The sequence below is a fragment of the Urocampus carinirostris genome, chromosome 8 (genome assembly GCF_059441175.1).
Source record: "Urocampus carinirostris isolate Australia breed hairy pipefish chromosome 8, RoL_Ucar_1.0, whole genome shotgun sequence".
In the NCBI taxonomy this organism is placed as follows: Eukaryota; Metazoa; Chordata; class Actinopteri; order Syngnathiformes; family Syngnathidae; genus Urocampus; species Urocampus carinirostris.
In genome coordinates, this window is record NC_142356.1 from 44599292 (window position 1) to 44621892 (window position 22601).

A 22601-nucleotide genomic window follows, 5' to 3' on the forward strand; every position below is an offset into this window, starting at 1 on the left:
TATTATTTGTAATTGCAAAATTCATTGCAGCCTGGTCATCCTGGTAGGGTTATTACCTCATTTGCAGTCCTTCTCAAGGTTTCTTCATTTTCCTCATGTTGATGTTTTTGAGTTTTTCCTTGCCCTCATGTAAGCTTTTGATCAGTAGATGGTGTAATAATAGTCTGTGGTTTGCAATAATCTGTGGTGTGTGCAGCCCTTTGAGACCCTTTGTGATTAAGGGCTATCCAAATAACATGACTTGACTACAACCGTCCAACCCAGGCGCCTTCCCCCCTTTCATTTATTTCACTGCCTCTTGCACCTCCCATGTTTCCACAGGCTGTACATTTACATCACCCAGCATGAACATTCTCCCCATACCACCGATTGCTTCGACTCTAAATTCCATTTGAATTGGCCCATCCGGAATGCATCAAGCCCATTCAATTTGCTGATTCATTAGCAGGTTAGCATTAGAATAATTTTTCAGCATGAAGAAGTTAGCATTTAGCCGTTAGCATTACTTTTTAGCATGTATCCTTTAGCATAACTCATCAACATGAGGCCATTAGCATAATTTGTAAATATGTAGTCGTTACAATATTGCCATTACCAAAAATTTTCAGCATGAAGAAGTTAGCATTTAGCCGTTAGCATCACTTTTTAGCATGTAACCGTTATCATAACTCATCAACATGTATCCATTAGCATAGTTTGTAAATATGAAGTCGTTAAAATGTTGCCATTACAAAAAATTTTAGCATGAAGAAGTTAGCATTTAGCTGTTAGCATCACTTTTTAGCATGTATCTGTTAGCATAACTCATCAACATGAGGCCACTAGCATAATGTGTGAATATGAAGTCGTAAAATATAACCATTACAAATTTTTTTAGCATGAAGCAGTTATCATTTAGCCGTTAGCATCACTTTTTTTGCATGTATATGTTAGCATAACTAATCAACAAGAGGCCATTAGCATAATTTGTAAATGAGAATTCGTTAAAATATAGACATTACCAAAATTTTTCAGCATGAAGAAGTTAGCATTAAGCCGTTAGCATCCCTTTTTAGAACGTATCTGTTAATATAACTCCTTAACTCCTCACCAGCTCAGTAGCCTAGATACCAGCTCAGTAGCCTAGATGGTAAGGCGCCCGCTTTGAGACTGGGAGGTTCGGGTTCGCGCCCCGGCCGAGTCATTCCTAAGACTTAAAAAGTGGTCGGCGGCGCCCTCTGTTGGCTGCGGCTGCATCGGCTCGCTACAACGGGTCAGGTGCAATCGACATTTCGTTCTGTGTACATTGTTACACAGAATGACAATACAAGGAAATTATTATTATTATTAATTATTATTATTATTAACACGAGGTCATTAGCAGAATTTGTAAATATGAAGTCGTTAAAATATAGCCATTACCAAAAATTTTTACTGTGAAGAAGTTAGCATTTCCGACAGTGTTTACAGCTAGCTTGCGCTAATACGTGGGCTGGCTGCGGCATTCCAACTCGTCACCAAAAGTTTTTACCGCTGGCATAAGTAAGCATAGCATCAACCTCTCATCACTAATACTTGGGCTGGCCCCGGAGACTCGTATCGCTTATCCGTATCATCGCAGGGAAGTCCTGATCAGGCCAGAATTTTTGTTATATGAATCGTTGGGCTTCTCCAAAAGCTCTGGGAGGAGAAGCCCGTCAAACTTCGGCGGAAGAAGATAGATATAACTAGACAATTCCCGCGGCAATTGTAAGAGTTGTGATTGATATAACCCCGGTTGTTAGCATTATGAGTTAGCATAAAGTTTTTAACTCAGAGAGATGTTTCTGTCATTTTTTACTTGGTTCTGTGGGGGGAATCCGCCCGCCCCCCCGGTACTGGCAAGTTCATTTGAGTTGGGAACACAACCGTTAACAACAAGGATATGCCTTGTGGAGGTCTAAAAAATATGGTAATAACGTAGTAATAACACTGTTGTTACACGTTAGCATCACTTTCTAGCATGTACCCATTAGCATAATTTGTAAATATGAAGTCTTTAAAATATTGCCATTGCCAAAAAAATTTAGTATAAAGAAGTTAGCATTTAGCCATTAGCATCACTTTTTAGTATGTACCCATTAGCATAACTCATTAACATGAACCATTAGCATAATTTGTAAATATGAAGTTGCCACGCCAGCCCAAAAACTAGCGGCACACATAGCTGTTGGCATCCTGTCGCGAGCATCCACTATTTGGAAATCACCATTTACCCATGGTTAAAGGTAATGTGGGTCGGGCCCCCTCAAGCCACCCTGGACAGTCCCTGCTTAGTCCCTACTACCCTCTGGAAAAGCCCTCGTTTCCTTGACTACCAATAGAAAAGAATGGGCCCATTTATTCCGGATGGGAGATTCTCAAAACCCATGATTCCGGATGGGGACTTTTTTTGGTCTCCGGGGCCCCGGAGACTCGTATCGAAAATCTGTATTGTCGCTGTGCTTACAGCACTTGGCAATGTAGTTGTGCCTTGCTGAAGCAATCACAACTAATTATACTTTTCAAGAGAAGGAACATTTTTTCCTAAGATTGACTACAAACGTATTTCTAATTCGGGTAATGGCAACACTTGTTGGTGGTTCTTTGTTAAATTTCTTCTAAATTGTCTCAGCACTTCTACTGAGTTATTTTTTTTTTGGGTAGCATTTTATAAAAAAAAAATACTTTCTTCAAAGTCAGGTCTGGCTGCCTTCACTTGGTTAGTTGGATGGGTTCAGTCTATACGGAAAGAACAAATTGTTTTATAGTTACAGTATCAGCTGCTAAATGTGCATGCATTTTGGCAAAATATTTGGATGTACAGTTTCAGCAACCTACAACCAAGAAAGAGAATAATTTTCCTGTAAAGTCACTCGAGTGAACAGTCAGGCTCCTGACTGTCAAATTGTTTTATCACCAAGGTCAAGCAGGAAGAAATATATTTCACATGCTGCGCAAAGGCTGGAAATTAATGAAAGTTACGTTCAAGGTGTGGCAGCAAGGCGGCGCAGTAGTTAGCGCATGTGCGGCACAGTTCATGTCATGGGAACCTCCTGTGTGGGTTCAAATCCAGCTCCAGACTTCCTGTGCGGAGTTTGTATGTTCTCCCCGTGCTTGCGTGGGTTTCCTCCGGGCACTCCGGTTTCCGCCCACATTCCAAAAACATGCATGTCAGGTTGATTGGCCGGTCCAAATTGTCCCTAGGTGTGACTGAGCGAGTGAGTTGTCTGTCCCCGTGTGCCCTGCGATTGGCTGGCAACCAGTTGAGGGTGTCCCCTGCCCACTGCCCGGAGATGGCTGGGATGGGGTCCAGCCGCCCCCCACCCGTGACCCTAATGAGGATAAGCAGTACAGCTAATGAGATGAGATGAGACGTTCAAGGTGCATTTCCAGTTTAACAAAAAATGAGGATGTCCTTCATTTTCCCCGCCCCTCCCTTTCCTAAATGTGTGACGCTTACTTTCGGTTACTCAATCTTGTGCTAACATTAATTTCAAAATCCTGCGTTTATAACACCCCTCAGCGGAAACAGCCGTTATTTTCACCCACATGCACTGTAGTTCTGGCCAAATTTGCAATTAAATTAATTTTGCAATTTCGAGCCCTAATCTTTGTGCACAGGATAGATTTCCTTGTGCACTAAAAATATCTGACGAAATTGCACATACGCGCCGATTAGTGGGAATATTGCCTTTAATATTTCTCTATTATAAACTAATCCTGCCTTTTCGTAGCAAATTATATTTTTTGGGATTATTCCATCAAGAAAGTGGATATTAGTAATTTTATTGAACTGGGCTACATGTCAATTTAGGTAAATTGTTGGTAGTGTTCAACCAAAATACAGAAGTTAAATCATCCTCACACGGAGAAGCATTATATCAAGAGAATGTTAGGGGCAATTAATTATTACATAAATAATCGATTGCCTTAAAGACACGAGTCTATATTTCTGTTAAGCTGGTAACTCCTTTTCGTCATACCAAACCAGTGTATAGAGAATACAATCAGGAAAACGGATTTTATAAGGGAATTATATGTCAATTTAGGTGAGTTTTTCTGTACCGTTTAACCAAAATACAGACCGTAAATCTTCCTATTATGGGACACTATTATATGTAGAGAATATTGGTGTCAATTAATTATTTACATAAATAATTGATTGCTCTGAACAAACAAGTCAATAGTTTTATTATGCTTGTTCCACCTTTGGAGCACCAAATCAGTTTTTTAATATTCTTATCAGTATGAAAAGGTCATTCAGTTGAAGGTGGCTACACATCAATTTAGTTGGTACTGTTTAATTAAAATATAGAGATTAAATCTTCCCTGCACTGGGAACCAATGCAGTAAGCGAATACAGAGGTCAATTAATTACTTTTTAAAAATGTATTTAATTACATTGTAGAGGCAATTTCAATATTTATAATGGGCCTTTTCAAAGCATTACACCAGTTTTCCGATAGTTATCAGGAGAACGAATGAAAAGCTCATTAATTTAAAGTTTGCTACACATGAATTTAGGTGAGTTATTTATACTGTTTAATCACAATACAGAACTGAATTAACCTCACATGGGAACTCATTTTATCGAGTAAATGTTGGGGCCAATCTTTATGTTACTATGTATTATATGTAGTAAAAATTGGGGCCAATAAATCATTTGTAGAAATAATTGATTTGTTGCTGATTGTCATACAGTGGGGAAAAGGCTGTAACAGGGGGCTGAAAACCTTCTTATTCCACACAGTAAAGTGAAAATATCGTATGTCGAAGTGCTTTACAATGTGCTTCACACTTACTCACTCACACACACACACACACGCCGATAACCGCGACAGCCATGCAAAGTTCATACCTGCATATCGGAGGAGATATGAGATTTGATTTCCCCCTATGTTCCTGCACGGAGTCTGCGCTCGGAAAATGCCGGTCTACTTGTGACTCCGAGAGCCAAGAAGTCTGCAGGCTCGAGAGCGTTCTCCATCCGGGCCCCGGTGCTATGGAACGCCCTGCCTCTGGAGATAACATCTGCAAGCTCAACGGAAGTTTTTAAACCAAGGCTTAAGGCACACTTCTATTCCAAAGCGTATGATGCCCACCTCATATTCTGTTTTGTCCTGTCTTTTTCCGACGCCTGCCTGGCTGATACGAAGGAGAAGGATGATTTGAGATGAGTCAGCGGACCAGCGTCTGACCTGCAAGCATGTCAACCCCTGCATTTACCAGCTGGCAGAGATGGGAAGCAGCGTCGTGGCCGTCATAGACTTTCTGGACTAGTTTACCGGCTGGGGGCGTCGTTGGTGTCATGCTCTTTCCTGACATCTTTAACATCTTAACTAATGTCTACTAAAATGTGTACAGTAATGCTAATTGTAATTCACCCTGGTCAATCCTGAAAGGGGGATTACCACATGTGAGATCCTTTCTCAAGGTTTCTCTTTTTTCCCTCACACTGAGGTTTTTGAGTTGTTCCTTGCCCGCATGCTGGTTTAGGATCAGGTAATTGTGTAATTTTGTAATTGTAATCCTGTGCAGTCCTTTGAGACATTTTTGTGATTAAGGGCTATATAAATAAACGTGACTTGACTTGACTTGACTTGACTTGATATTAGGGGTTCAGTGTATTTCCCAATTGAACCTGCAACCTCTCGGTCCCAAGACGAGCACTCTAATTCACTGCCATAATGTATAACAACTTAATTACATGGCCATCAATTCCTCGTAGTGTCAAAATGTTAAACAACCGTTAGAGAGAAGAAATAATCAGAGCGTTCATAAACTGGTGCGCCAGTCAAGTTTATTTGAGTTTATAGAAATCCAGAGATTTCGTGGCGAGCTGCATCTCCATATATCTCCTAAGAGGATGAAAAAGCTTTTATCTTCCTCGCTTCCCTATGTAGATGCGATAATGTTTCCCCAGCTAAATTGTGTATTGGTAGCGTTGTCCTTCTGCTCTCACTGAGACAATCCATTATTTTTTTTAAATCATGCACTGTAAACATTAAAAACGGTATGCAAATGGAATGGAGTATGTGTTTGCAAATATGCAAATTTGACAATTGTTTGGAGGACTGAGGCAAATGGTAGGCAATTAGCATAGGCAACAAACGAGGCACCGTTTTTATTTATTGGGTTGCTTCGGGATAATTTACAAATCAGGAACTATGTCTGAGATGAAGATGTTAGATTGTAAAAGTAGGTATGTGTTTACGGACTTCCGGTGGCGCCATGTGGTATGGTAGCAAGGAAAGTAGCTCTGGCAAAAACCACTACAGACTAACGTAATACCTACTACAAGAAAGACAGAAAGGGCATAATTTGTAACTCATATAAAAGAAAAACACTTCAATAAAATATGGTCAAGAAGGGGAGACTTGTTGAGGAAACTGGCGCAAAGGATAAAAAGAACAAGGGAGCAGATGGGACGGCGCTGACCGGCGGCGGAAACCACTCGGCCACTCTCGATGAGATGCGTAAATTAAGGCAAGAACAAACCGAAGCATCCAGCGAGAACAAGATTACCATGGCAAGACTTGAGAAAAGCATCAAAGAGCTTTTGGAAATGACTGTGTTTCTGGAGCAAAAAGTGGAACGCATGGAGGAGCTAAATGCTAACACGGAAGAGCGAACGGCACGATTAGAGCGTTGCACAGCCTTCCTTCTCCAACAAGCTGCCAAATTAGCAACAAAGTTTGAGGATTTGGAGTCAAGATCAAGACGCAACAACATTAGAATACATGGCATTCCGGAGGGTGCCGAGAGGAACGATGCAATCGACTTCATAACAGACTTCGGTGAGTTGAACATTCCGACAACGGGGCACGTGGACTTTCACATTCACCGGTGCCCAAGCCTCAAGATAATACGGCACCGCTGCGAGCAATTATCGTGCGCTTCGTTGACTACGGAGTAAAAGATTCCGTGATGAAGGAAGCATGGAAACAGAAGACAAAGTACGAAGGCAAGACCGTTTACTTCAATCAAGACTACACCAGGAAATTCAAAAGAAGAGGAAACAAGTAAGGGACGTCATCAAAAAGCTAAAGGAGAAAATTGTGAAAGCACATTCTCCATGTCCTGCCAAGCTGAAGATGTTTTAGGATTCAGGAATAAAGACATTTTTTACACTGATGGATGCAGCCCCATTGCTAAAAGAAATGGGGATCGAAGTGGAAGAAGACAATACGGAGCCACTTCAAAGGATGTTGGAGAAGAACATTTGGACCACAGTGACCGGAACGAGAGGAAGGCGAAGGAACACCCCCATCGCAGAAGGTGACTTACAAGCTCTCATGGAGCAAAACAAAGCTAAATTCTGATTTGGGGTGAAGGAGTAAGGACCATTTCAACCCTTTCTGTTAGGTATTCAATAACTTAGAAGTAAGTAAATTTATTATCTTTAAATTAAACAATATTTTGTTTTTCTTGTGTAGATCTACACTAAAATATTTAGTTAGTTATAACTATGGACAACTGTACAAAAGTTGTTCAAGCACTGAGTGCATATTTCCAGGTGGGTACCCACAACTCTCCGATTGGACTCTTGGAAGACATGTATTTCTGTTTTTTGGGTGTGTTTTTTTTTCTTTTTGGTGGGGTCTTATGTGTGTTTGTTAGTTAGTTTGTTTGTTTTTTCAGTGGAGGTGTTAGGAGGTAATGTATTTTTTTTGTATGCTTCGAAAATCAGTGGGACTCAATAAAAAACCTGAGAAATCTAAATATTGTTTTATATAATATACATGGGCTGAACCACCCCATTAAGCGAAAGAAGATATTAAATTAACTCAAAACATTGCCATCTCAGTAGCTTTATACAAGAGACACATTCGACAGAGATTGAACATAAGAAGTTAAAAAGAGAATAGAATAGAATAGAATATACCTTTATTGTCATTGTAACAAAATGGGTTAACATATTGTAACAACGAAATTGGGCATGACACTCCAGTTTCACACATTCACAGTGAGGTAAAAAAAACAAGAAGATGAAGGAACAAAGAAGATAAGGTTATAAAACAAGGAGGATAAGATTATAGTTATAATTTACACAATATTTAAACAAGAAACGTTGGCATGTAGGATGTCACATAGAGTTTGGTATCGTAAAGGTTTGTGCAATATGCATTTGGTGCAAAAATAGTCATCATAGTGCAAAAAAATAGTCAACATATGCATTTGGTGCAAAAATAGTCATCACAGTGCAAAAAAAATAGTCAACATTGTGCAAGGTGAGCAGTAAACATAGTGCAGTCAACATGTGCAAGAGACATAGACATGAGTACCATTTTACGTTCGTATGAGGTAGTGTTTTTGCAAGAGTTTTTCAGTTTTTTGTGCGGTGTCTGTTTAGGGTGGTAATGGTTCTGGGTGCCCCGACGGATCACCACCTTATCGTGGTGGGGCACTTTGTGCGTCTCAATGACCCCTAGAGCTATGTCGGCGGGAGTCTCGTACTCCTGGCAGGGTTACCCAAGCCGAACAGGTCAAAGGGTAGAGTCCAGACTAAGAGTGATCCCAAAAGCTGGTGGCGGCACGCTTTGAGGCGGTTTCCCACAGACCTGGATTCCGGCAGCCGCCTGCAGTTGTGGGAAGATGCCGGTCGTCTAGGGTCTCCCTTGCCACTGGATCCATCTTCTCTACAATCAAGATAGTGGCGTTGGGGAAAGCGCACCCCTTACGCCACTTTAAAAACCATCATTGCGCAGGTATTTTCTTTTACCTGAGTCCCCGACCACAAAAGTCTGGCGGCGATGGAGTAACCAGTGACGGCAGCAGGTTTGAATGAGCTGGAAGCTCTTAGCTGGACCTCTGCACGTCAGCGGCACAGGGCAAGGGTCGTTAGCAGCTGGGATTGAGTGGCAGCTGTTTCCGGCAGACCCATGTGCGTCTGAGCAGCACTATTTAGTGGCCGCACTGCTCACCCCAATTGGGGAAAGGCCTAGAAAAGGTGGCCTAAAGATTGCCCACTCAGCACAGTACCCGGACAGGAAACCGCGCCTGTCGGGACATTCCACTATGCGGTCGAAAAACAATAGCATTTAGAATTGCAGCATGGAACATAAGGACCCTCCTGGATACCAGTCTGGACAGACCACAGCGCAGAACAGCACTCATTGCCAACGAGCTGAAGCGATATAATGTGGATGTGGCAGCGCTCAGCGAGACCAGACTCCTTGAGGAAGGCTCACTCAATGAAGAGGGGGAGGGTTATACATTCTTTTGGAAGGGATACCCCATGGGCGGACACCATCTTCACGGAGTTGGTTTTGCAATTAAGAACACTCTACTGCTGAAGCTCACAGAGTCACCAGTGGGTGTCAGTGAAAGACTAATGACTCTTCGCATCCCACTTGCAAAATGCAGACATGTCACATTAGTTAGTGCCTATGCACCAACACTGCCATCGAATGATGAAGAGAAGGATCGCTTCTACCAGGCACTCGATGACATCCTCAGTCACATCCCGAGGAATGACAAAATCATGCTGCTTGGTGATTTCAATGCAAGAGTCGGAAAGAACTTGCAAAACTGGGATGGTGTGATTGGTGCCCATGGCATTGGAAAAGTTAATTCCAATGGCATGAGACTTCTTAGTCTGTGCGCGGAACATAACCTTACCATCACAAACACCATCTTCCAACAAAAGAATAAATATAAGGCATCCTGGATGCATCCCAGGTCCAAACACTGGCATCTGATTGACTACGCGATCGTGAGGAGGGCTGACCTGAAGGACGTGCTCATTACAAGAGCTATGCGTGGGGCAGACTGTTGGACCGACCACCGCATGATTCTGACAAAGGTCAGAATGCATGTCCGGCCCCTAGCACGTCATGGTGGTTCAAAGAGGAAGACACTAGACTGTGCCAAACTCTCCAGTAGCGACACCCTTGACAACTTCCGTTGCTCTCTAGCTGAGAGGCTGGCAAACATTGAGCAGCTGGTCATGTCAGAGGCTGGGATGGATGAGAAGTGGACCTATATATCTACCACCCTCTTTGACACTGCAGCCCAAACCGTTGGTTTTAAAACTAAAAAACACCAGGACTGGTTTGACCAGAATGCCGGAGAGATCTCAACCCTCCTGGACAGAATGCACAAGGCACACAGAGCCACCCTGAACAACCCACAATCTCAATTCCATAAAAAGCTATGGCAAGCCCTTCGTTCCGAGGCCCAGAGAACTCTCAGAAAACTGCAAAATGAGTGGTGGATCTCAAAAGCCAATGAAATCCAGTCTCACGCTGATAGAAGCGATATGCACAGTTTCTATGATGCAGTAAAAACCATCTATGGCCCCAGACACTGCTCACTGGCACCTGTTAGATCTGCTGATGGAACATCTCTAATCAAGGATCAGGCTATGATAGTGGAGCGGTGGGCTGAGCATTTCAACACCCTGCTCAACCAGCCCACCCCAGTGGACCCAACTGTCCTTTCAGAGCTCCCTGAACATCCTACATTGCCAGACCTCGACCTCCCGCCAACTTTCAATGAAATCCTGCATGCAGTCAAAACCCTGAAAAACAATAAATCCCCTGGACCTGACAACATCCCAGCTGAACTTCTCAAGGTAGGAGGCTACCTCTGTACACGGACACTGTTTCAATATATTTCAGAGGTGTGGAGACGAGAGTGTGTCCCGCAACTGTGGAAAGATGCGAACATTGTGACCATCTTTAAGAATAAAGGAGATAAATCCATCTGCTCCAACAGTAGGGGTATCTCTTTGTTGGCCACTGCTGGAAAGGTCCTTGCCAAGGTCATGCTCCGCAGACTCATCTCCAAAATATCGGAACGCGTCATCCCAGAGTCACAGTGTGGTTTTCGAAAGGACAGGGGAACAGTCGACATGATCTTTGTGACACGTCAGCTCCAAGAGAAATGCCGGGAGCAGCACAAGGACTTGTTCATCGCCTTTGTCGATCTTTCAAAGGCATTTGACACAGTGAACAGGGACCTACTGTGGCAAGTCCTGAAGAGATTTGGGTGTCCACCCAAGTTTCTCACCATTCTTGCACAGTTCCATTCAGGGATGACGGCCAGAGTGGTAGTTGGAAGACACAGCTCAGAGCCCTTTGGCGTCGAAACTGGAGTGAGGCAAGGCTGTGTGCTGGCTCCAGTTCTCTTCAACATCTTCCTCGTCTGTGTTACAACACTGCTACGTAGAAGGATGGAGGAGCAGGCTGGAGTTACCATCAACTTCAGGGCTGATGGTAACCTGTTTAACATCAGGAGGCTACAGGCAACTACCAAACTGACTTCAGAGACCATCATTGAGCTACAGTATGCTGATGACTGTGCCCTGGTTGCCCATACACCGGAGGCTCTGCAAAACATTCTCTCGGCAGCTGTAACTGCATACACCAGAATGGGACTGACGATCAACACCCAGAAGACAGAGGTACTCTGTCAGTCCAGTGCTGACCTCTTACCAAACCCAATAACCCTCACAGCAGCAGGGCAACACCTGCTCATGGTGCCCACCTTCAAATATCTGGGGAGCATAGTGTCTGACACCTGCTCATTGGATGATGAGATCCAGAGCCGCCTCAAGCAAGCATCAGCATCTTTCGGTCGACTAAGGATAAGGGTCTTTCAAAACAACAACCTTAGACTCCACACCAAAATGCTGGTCTACAGAGCTGTATGTATCACGACATTACTGTATGGATGTGAGGCATGGACTATCTACAGCCGCCATCTGAAGAGCCTCGAGACCTTCCATGTAAGATGTCTTCAGAAGATCCTTGGCATCACATGGAGGGACAGAGTGCCGCACACAGAGGTGTTGGAGAGGGCAGGCAGCTGCAGCATGGAATCCATTATGGCCCAACGCCAACTTAGGTGGCTGGGGCATGTTGTTCGAATGCCCAGCCACAGACTGCCACGCCGTATCCTCTATGGTCAGTTACATCTAGGCCAACGCAGTGCTGGTGGGCAGAAGAAGCGGTTCAAAGACCAAATGAAGAACATCCTGAAGAGATGTCGGATAAACCCCTCCTCACTGGAGGAACTTGCTTCCTGCCGAGACCTCTGGCGCTCCCACTGCTCACATGGAGTGGATTACATGGAGGAACAGTGCATGCAACACCGTGCAGCAAAGCGTGCAAAGAGACATGCTCGCCAGGCCACCCCTGCTCCCCCCAGAACCCCCTTCACATGCTCTGTCTGTAACCGCATCTGTGGATCCAGGATCGGACTCTTCAAACATCAGCAGACTCACAATTAAAAGAAGATGGTCATCATCGTATCGATGGACAACCCCAAGCAATGGTTCTGGGGAAGAAACTGTCTCTGAGCCTGTTTGTTTTTGTTTTGTGTGACCTGTAGCGCTTGCCGGAAGGTAGCAGGTTGAAGAGGTGGTGGCCGGGGTGAGAAAAGTCCTTGATGATGTTTCCTGCTCTGCTGAGGTAGCGAGAGCAGGCAATGTCCTCCAGACTGGGCAGAGAGCAACCGACGATTTTCTGGGCTGTTTTGATGGCCCTCCAGAGCGTTTTCCTGTCTGCTGCTGTGCACCCAGCAGTACGTTAGAATGCTCTCCACTGTGGCTTTGTAAAAGGACACCTGCAGCTGCTGTTTTAGCTGTTTTTTCCTGAGCACTCTCAGGAAATGCAGTCGCTGCTGGGCCTTCCCTACCACCGCCCTGGTGTTTGCAGACCAGGAGAGGTTGTCGGAGATGTGCACACCCAGATTCTTGAAGGAGTGAACTCCCTACACAGTCTCCTTTTATGATGAGTGGTGCATTCCTGCCATTCCCTCTGAAGTCCAGTATCAGTTATTTTGTTTTTGTGGTGTTCAGTATGAGGTGGTTTTCCGAACACCACGTTGACAGTGACTCCACCTCATCCCTGTACGCAGCCTCGTCCCCTTCAGTGATGAGGCCGATCAAGGTGGTATCGTCGGCGAACTTAATGATTGTGTTTGTGGGGTGGGTCGGTGAGCAGTCGGAGAATGGGTTAACCAGGTGTTTTACGCCTCTTACGGTTAGAGAAGGGGAGTAGCAATTTTACTTGGAAAAGGGGTAGCGTTTAAAGTAGAAAAAGAAGTGAAGGACAATCTGGGTCGATATATAATAATTATAGGGTCATTGGCCAGTATGGAAATATCAATAATGAAGGTTCATGCACCAATTGAAGAAAAGGGGACATTTTTTCAATTATTAGCCAAAGTAATGACCAACTGTGCGAAGGGAATGTTACTTTACAGGGGGCGATTTTAATACTGTATAAAATGGCAAAGTGGACAGGTACCCATTAGTACATGGACCAAGTACAAAGCGGTCGAGAGTGTTAAATAACATAACTAAATAACATATCATATGTGATCAAAGCAGCGCCGCCGTGAGCGGCAGCCTTTCCAGCAGCTCTGTGTTATTCCGCACTTTTTGTGATTGATTGTTTTTAATGTCTGCTTCTATCTTCGGTGTTTTTCGTCCGATTTGACAGCTACACTTTGGATTACTTTCTATACTATGGACATGGGTTTTAACGCACAAAAATGTGTTTATTTGAGGAATCAACTCCTTGCCCTGAATAATTCTCGTGCCGGCGTGATGAAGGGGCCCCATCGTGGATAGAGAGCCGGAGCTAGCTAAGCGGCTAGCAGCGTTATAATAATAGTAATAATAATTTCCTTTGTATTGTCATTCTTTGTAACAATGTACACAGAACGAAATGTCGATACACCTGACCCGTTGTAGCGAGCCGATGCAGCCGCAGCCAACAGAGGGCGCCGCCATTTTACCAATTAGGTATGACTCGGCCGAGGCGCGAACCAGTCTCAAAGCGGGCACATTTGATTTCAAATGGACAAATAAAGGGTTTAAATATTTGGGTGTGACTATTACACCATATTCCACACGGCTGTTTAATGCAAATTATGGAAAGTTGATAAAAGAAATAGGGCAGGATTTGAAAAGATGGGAAATTTTGCCCTTAAGCCTCATCAGAAGGGTAGAAACAATTAGAATGAACATATTACCAAGACTATTATTTCTGTTTCAATCTCTTCCTATTCTGATCCCGGCATCCACATTTAAAATGTTAAATACATTGATATCAAAATTCCTTTGGCAAAATAAGAAACCTAGAATAAAATACAAAACCCTTTTAGATATTATTATTGGGCAGCTCAAATTAAAGCTCTTATTTTGTGGATTACTACAGACAAAGATACAATTTGGGTGGACATGGAGCAGCAGTCTTGTCCAAATGTGCCTGTGGAATCGTTACCATACATATCAGCAGTGATGTGGAAGAAGTTAAAAATCCAGAATGAATGGATTAAGGGAACTATTAAAACATGCTCAACAATACAAAAACATTTAAAAATATCAAGGTCTGTGAATAGGGCTACAAAAATAGCGAAAAACCCAGACTTTAAACCTGGGGTTATGGATGTAGGATTTGAAAAATGGGACCAAAAAGGATGGATGTTGATTACCCAAGTGTTCGAAGAACAGGCATTGAAATCGTTCGAACAACTCCAACAAGAATTTGACCTATTTAGAAATGATTTTTACAAATATTTGCAGCTAAGGCCTCCAGAAATGATGAATGGGGGAAAATATGTGAAGAGCCAACTAAAGTTGAGGAATTGTTAATATCATACTCAAAAGGACAATAAATAAAGGGGGTTATCTCAAAATTGTATAAAGCTCTGTGAATGGATCTCAGTAATGATGACATGGTGGTTAAGGAAAAATCGTAACAAGAAGCTAATGTAGTGATAAAAGACGAGGAATGGGAAAAAACTTTGAAAGAGGGACACAAAATAACCAGCAGTCTGACATGGAGGGAGTTTGAATGGAAGGTAAAAGTGTGATTCTTTTACACACCTTCTATCACTTCAAAATATAAAAATACCTCCAATCTATGTTGGCGTAACTGCGCTAGGGTCGGAGATTTTACGCATATTTTCTGGAATTGCCCTGTAATATGAAATTTCTGGAGAAGTATTTAGACAGAAATAAAATTAATTATTGGTTGGGAGTTGCGGTTGGACCCAGTGACCTATGTGTTAGGAATTTTGCCAGAAGAATTATTGACTGGTCAACATAAATATGTACTAAAGGTTATGCTTCTGGTAGCAAAGAAAATGATCACAGTGTCCTGGCTGAAACCACAACTTCCTGACATAAGACAATAGAGAGACAAATTAAAGCAAATGTACATTATGGAAAAATTCACTCCAAGACTTCAACTGAAACTAGATCAATTTGAGAAAAGATGGAAGCTTATGACACAATTTCTACGTGATGTCTAAACACCTTACTTTTTATTTTATTTATTTTATTAACATTTTTTGTTGTTGTTTTTTTTTGTTATTTATGGGTTTGTCAATTGTATATATTTTTGTTTGTGTTGCTGTATGATGGAGGAATCAAACCTTATGTCAAAGTGTGTGTGAGAAATGAAAAAAAAAGATTGTGAAAGACGTAAACAAAATTGTGATTTTAAATATTCAAAAGATTGTTAGACTGTTGCTAGTGCCCGATAAATTTGTTTCAGCAGTTCGTTGCCTGGATTTAGTCTTATTTTTGCAAACACAAAAAGATTTGCTTTAGTGTCTAGTCCTGCTTTAGCTGCTGCTTTTGTTGTTTTGAATTATTGTATTTTCTCGGTTTTTTTCTTCTTTTCAGTTATGTTGTAACAAACATCACATTATTCAATGAACAAATAGCCTGAACAGAAAAGAGAAAATAAAATATTTTCTATTAATTATATAAACAAATAATCATATCTTAAATCATTATAACAATTACTTGTAATCAATTAAAAATTATCACAGTATTGAATCATGATATATACACAGTATTTTACAGTATTTTTTAAGTTTCTGTTTTCACACATTTCTCCTCACTTTCTAACAACAATACAGTGTGTAAAACCTGAGACAAACACTTATTTTTTCGTGAAAAATGTAAAATTTAAAGTGGGATTGGACATGACCAAAGAGTGAGCCATCAGAGCCCAGCCAGACCAGGTGAGAGCCCGTACCCAGCCCCACTTCCATTGTTTTTTTGCCGCTCATATTACATCAAAATTGTGCTCCGGTGTAGTCTGTTCGGTAAGGATCAAGATGGCATCTCACTGGTGCTTACACCATCCAATGCCATCTCTGCGTTGCTCACACTAAAGTTGCTCCGATGATCATACTGTATTCACAAGTCAAGGTCAAGCTGGACTTCAGTATTAAGTGTCTTCTTGGGAAGCCAGTTTGCGCCCAGCACAAGGCCTGCCAGTCCCCCTGCACCAAAACCCGGTGTCTCATATCAATTCCACCCAGAAAACAACCTTGCGCTCAATTTTGTTTACATTCTTCTTTACAGCTTTTTTTTTGTTTTTATCAAGAGTTTATCTTGTTATTGTCCTTGAAACAAATAGTTAGGCACAAGTAAGGTTCATTATGACTTGAATATCAAATAAGAGTATTGATTCCATTCACTCATTTTTTAATTATACTTTTACATTTTTATCATCAAACTCATTTGTTGATTATACATTCACATCATCATCACAAAATCACATAATACAGTCTTACACTGTAGATTTTATATGCACTTTTTTTATTTTTTTATTCTTCTTTCCGTTCTTGTCCTCTTAAATAGGTGTGACTGTATGCTTTTTAATAATTTCTAAAGAAAGAAAAATAATCCAAAAGTCTGTCTTTAAACTTTGGATGATTAACTTGATAAGTCACATCCTTGAAAACAAAATTAGCATAATAGAGGAGTAGATCTTTTTTTTTAAAGAAAATTAAAGAAAAAGAAAAGAAAGAGACGTTCCAACATGAAGTGTGTTCAGTTGCTTACGAGTTTATCCAGGTCTTTAATCCTCTCAGCCGTATTTTAATTTAATCTAGGAGAGTTAATACTGAATATTTTAGCAGCTAGTGCTAAGCTCACGGATCTTGACTTCACAGCACCTTTTGGATGTTAAATTTTGGTCTAAATCTGGTATGGTCCTTTTTAGACATGATCTAGAATTAGTTTATGTTAAGGTCATCCAAAAAGAACATTTTTTGCTGTGTTTACGTTATATAATGTGATCCAAATTTAGTATTTTTAGGCATTTTTTATGTATTTTCAAGTAGATTTTTCTGGGTGGCTAACTATTAACGCTAGCATTGTTGCAAGGAATGGAATTACACTATTAAATTATTCAGGAAGTAAAAACATTTCCCCCCCTTTTTTTTCCGTAAATCATACAGTATAATGGTAAAAACTCTGCAAATTACTATATTTTCCTGACTCTAAGGCACACCAAAAACACTTAAATGATTACCCGGTGTGCTTTATATCCTGAATAATTTGGAAATGCACACAGTATTTGTTTGTGAGTGATACTACATGAGGTTTGTGCAATGTTGATAAACCCAAAACATCACTGAACAAAACTGCAAAACATTGTTTGCAACAAGAATCAAATCCAGAAAACCTAACCACCAGACCATCAGTGATGCAGGTAACCTAGGAAAAGGGCTTTAATTCTATATCATTATCACACTATTTTTCCGTTTCCAGAAATGAATCTTAGAGAATTGAGAAAACAAAAAGTCGTAAAATGTAAACGAACTCAAAGTCCAATTCATCATCAGAGTTGTTTCCTTCGTTTTGCTTTTTTGAATTTATTTGTATCTTTCAGGGCGACTTTCTGTTTTCAGGGGTGATGGACCCATGTGGGCGAGGCAGAACTGCAGGCATAGGTGCTCAAAACTAGGACGGTAATTATTGACAAAATCAGGACCAAAATACCAAACAAACAATTGGGCACTACCAAAATGCCCAAACAGAAACCAGAAAATCAAAGCCAGGAATGGTAGATGCAAGGAATAAAGTAATACAATAACATTTTGTTTTCAAAGAAACAAAATGTCCAAATAAGAAACCGGTAGGGCAGCATGGCGGCGCAGTGGTTAGCGCGTGTGGGGCACAGTTCTGAGGTCATGAGATTGGAACTCCTGTGTGGAGTTTGCATGTTCTCTCCGTGATTTGTGGGCTTCCTCTGGGCACTCCGGTTTCCTCACACATTCCAAAAACATGCATGTCAAGTTAAATGGCCTGTCCAAATTGTCCCCAGGTGTGGATGAGCGAGTGAATTGTCTGTTCCCTGTGTGCCGTGCAACTGGCTGGTAACCAATTCAGGGTGTCCCCTGCCCACTGCCCGAGGATGGCTGGGATGGGCTACAGCACCCCCGTGACCCTATTGAGGATAAGTTGTGCAGATAATGAATGGATGGATGGAAGAAACCAGGAACAAAAGACATTAGACCTGGCATGGCTGTGGAAGAGAAAATTACACGATGAACCGACAGCTGTAATGTTCAAAATATCCTTTTAAAGGGTTCTGCATAATAGGGCAGAGGTGTGTGATAATCGGACACACCTGTGACCAGTTCAAGCCCTAGGTGGGGCCCTCTAGTGGTAGAAGGTATGCCAGACAATGAAATTTTCTCCATTCTCAAACATTTGTTTTCAGCATTGTTGGTAAAAATAGTGTGATAATAAGATAAAATTGAATGCCTTGGGGGCAGCAGGGCGGCGCAGTGGTTAGCGCGTGTGCGACCCAGTTCTGGGGTCATGAGATCGAACCTCCTTTCTTGAGTTTGCATGTTCTCCCCGTGCTTGCGTGGGTTTCCTCCCATATTCCAAAAACATGCATGTCAGGTTAATTGGCCGGTCCAAATTGTCCCTAGGTGTGAAAGAATGAGTGAGTTGTCTGTCTCTGTGTGCCCTACGACTGGCTGGCAACCGGTTCAGTGTGTCTCCTGCCCACTGCCCGAAGATAGCTGGGATGGGCTCCAGCTCCCCAGCGACCCTATTGAGGATAAGTGGTGCAGATAATGGATGGATGGATGGATGAAAGCCTTAGAATGTAATATTGGTATCACTGAGGGTCTAGCGGTTAGTAACAAAGTAACAAACAACTGGAAACAAAAACAAAATGTCTAAACCAGATAAAAGAAACAAAAAACAAACCTGCCACAATAATGACATTGACCCGACCTTATATGCTGTCTGATACAGGCACCATAAAGCCGAGAGGTGATCAGAGTTAGGTAGGGGGATTGGGTGCAGTTCCGCCACTCCCCTGACATTAAGTCCCGCAAATTTAGCACTATTTAAACTGTCCAGGCAGTACAAGAGCAAGGGCTTCCAACCTTTTTCAAGTCGAGAGCTACTTTTTGTTACAAATTAATGCAAAGGGCACCCAATTGGACATGCATTACAGCAAAAATTGTTTTATCATTTTATAACTATGTTATTACTATGTTATTCAAGTTATTTTGGGGTGTATGGTTAAATAGACTTGGTAAAAAGAAAGAAAGAAAGAAAGGAAGAAAAAAAGAAAGAAAGAAAGGAGGGAGACAGAGAGTGAAAAATAAATTAAGAGGAGAAGTGAGACAGAGCGAAAGAAAGAGAAAGAAGGAATAACAGAGGGAGGGGAGAGAAAGAGAGAAAAAATAAAAAGAAAAAAGTTTGAGAAATGAGAAAAAAAGAGATGAAGAGATAAGGAGAAAAAAGATGGGGAGAGGAAAGCGAGTGAGAGAAAGAAAAAGAAAGAGAGATGCGAGATAGAGAGAAAGAAAGAGAAAAGAGAGAGAGAAAGAAAAGAGAGAGAAAGCAAAGAGAAAATAAAGAATAAGAGAAAAAAGAGAGAGAGAGGGAGGGGGAGAGAGAAAGAGAGAAAGGAATGAGAGAGAAGAGAGATAAATAATAATCAAGAAAGAAAGGAAAGAGAAAACAAAAGCGAGAAAAGATGGGGAGAAAAAAAGAAAAGAGATAGACAAAAAGCGGAGACAGAGAGAAGTAGAGTGAAACAAAAAAGCAATTTCACCTGAAAATCCGAATGACCCAGCACTGGTGAGCGATTTAAAGAACAGGTATGCCGGCACCCCAGTAGTCCTCAGGGGGCACCCTGGTGCACGTGGTCTCCATGTTGGAGATCCCTGTACAAGAATAATATTCAGAAACCTGCCAATTACTTACAATTTCTTTAAGGTAGTGTGATCAAATCAAGATTTGCAATCTTGAGGGGGGGGTTGGGGTTATGATATTTTTTTATTGTATCGCTGTGGGGTCTAAGAAGCAGTCAACTGACATATGGGAGAGGTATAAATTGGCTAACGGTAGAAAAAATATCAGGCAAAGACTTTTTAACCAGCTGCAACGGGGAGAGTAGCGGCAGGACAAGCAACTGGCTCGTCCACACTCACTCACTCTGGGTCACCCCCATTTGTTGACGCTTGGATGAGTGTTTATATACGCAAAGAGGAAGCGTATGGAGCCTGATAGCTGTGTTATCTGCAAGGAGGGCATTGCGTCACTTTGCAAAAAGGAACGGAACGTCGCAAGATGAAATCACATTCGTTTGTTGTTGGCTGTGTTGACTTAATATTATTAAGTGATTATCTCTAACTATGCTGCCCCCGCTCCCAAGTTTCACTGATATGGCCAACTCGACAGCTAGCGAACGAGGTCTTGAATACCCAGACTTTTTTGCTTTCGACTGCTGTTCATTCAGGCCTCGACCGCTACCCTTACAAGGTTGCCGTAAAACTGATACAAAAGTACAAAAAAGTTCTGTTAGCTCGCTAACTATACAGAAACATTTCTATAGGCTAATACAGAGTCACACAAAAGTAGATAAATGTGTACAAAATCCTACAATAAACAAAAACAGTATATCCAGAAAGTCATCACAATCTGTTTAATACTCACAGACAATAATTGTCCAAAGCAACAACAAATTTAAGGACTTTTCACAGAGCGTAACACTGTGCTTCTGTAGTACTTTAGCCTCCGTGTTGCTGCTGCGTTCACTGTCTTTTCCAAAACAATGACCATGTTGGACTGTCGAGGGCTCTTAAGATAAATCTATATTTTTTACCACAAGTCAGAACACTCCTCACCTGGTACAATACAATTGTGCCACTACAATTAGTAGTACAAAAAACATGAAAATAAAATGTGCATTACGCCATATTAATCATCTCGTAAGAATAGCACTATATCAACAATGGGTCTCAAAAATACTTTCACATTTCCATATTTAACAGTTTTCACCTCTGCCTTACAAACGTTTATGTCTTGGTTCAAAGTTTTTTTTACAATTCTTCCAATGGACCAGTCATTTCTGTGAGCTAAAACATCTTTCAACAAAACAATGTCGCCCACATTTAAATGTGGTTTTACATCAGTACATTTCTTTCTTGGTTGCAGTGTTACAAGATATTCACTGTATTTTTTTTTGTATTGTTTTATTTATTTATGTATTGTATTGATTTTATTATTATTATTATTTTATTTTATTTTTTGTATTGTATGTTTTTTCACATCATGGCGGCGCCCCTGTTCGGCTGCGGCTGCATCGGCTCGCAACAGTTTTTTACACGTCGGCCATAAGACCCAGTCTTCGACTCAGTTTTGACGGCGCACAAAGTCGGCTCGAACTGCAGATTAAGATACGATCACAGTTTTTTTTGCTGGATATGCGATCATCCAGACATCAAGCGCTCGGTGCTACGACCACTCGGGAGTGTTTATCAGCCACAGACTGCTATGTCAACAAGACCCAGCGGCCTACAAAGCAGCGAAGCAGAGTGGCAAGACAGCGGCGTGACCGCCGGACGAGGAAGCGAGGTTGTCGGGCCGGGCTAACAGCTAGGCTAAAGGCTAAACGCCTCTCCCATCCATTCTCCAACGTTCGCTCTCTGGACAATAAACTGGACCATTTAATAACTGGAAGTGGCATCGAACCGCGAGATGACGAACTGCTGCGCTAAAATCCTGACGAAGACATGGTTAATCTTATCTATCCCGGCTGACGTTCAAAGTAACTGTGCGGGTCAGATGTATCGACATTTCGTTCTGTATACACGTGTATACGAATGACAATAAAGTAAATCTGAATCTGAATCCGATCTGTATTGCTTCCAAAAGGCACTGAACCCTTTTCCACTGCTTGATGTAGAGGTCTGGTTGTGCAAAGTCTCCTGATGGTGCAGATACTGCGTTGATCTTCTGTGTAAGCCGTACTGTGAGAAGAGTCGGCTTTTCTGGATCTGTAAACACATGCACTTGTAGCCGCTCTAAGTCTTTCAAGGAGTTTTTTCATCTGCTCCCTTCTTCCTTTTGTACCAAGAGTGGTTCATCCCAATCCATTTGCTTCATTTTCTTAGTTGTTTCCCGCCGAAAGTGTTTTCTTTGTAGTGGTTGGTACCAATTTTCTTTGTTTGAGTCCAGGGGTGTTGCTATCCCTGCATGGTCGCTGTCCAGCATGTTTTGCAAGACTTCTGTGTATTGTATTCTCATTTCAAGGTTTTGATCCAGTGTTCTTCTAATTGTTTGAAGGCTCTTGAGTACTTGCTCTTTGTTACTTGGAAGTTTCAGTCTAGAGTAGCTGAATGGCAATGGTGCCACCCAACTCTTAGTGCCTTCCATGCCCAGTAATTTTATGGTCAATCATTGTATCGCCAAAGTCCTGTACTTAACACTTCCCTGCGAGACAACTCAGCAACTGCAACATGTTTTTGGCAACTTAGGAAATGTAAATTGAGTTCGAACTCTGACTTTTGTTCCATTACGACCACTT

The 22601-nt window shown here is 41.8% G+C and overlaps 1 protein-coding gene across 6 annotated transcripts in view; it reads left to right on the plus strand.

Moving 5' to 3' along the window:
• The window catches only part of cabp4 (calcium binding protein 4), a 115600-nt gene that overhangs the window by 30379 nt on the left and 62620 nt on the right, over positions 1 to 22601 (plus strand). The window lies entirely within an intron of this gene.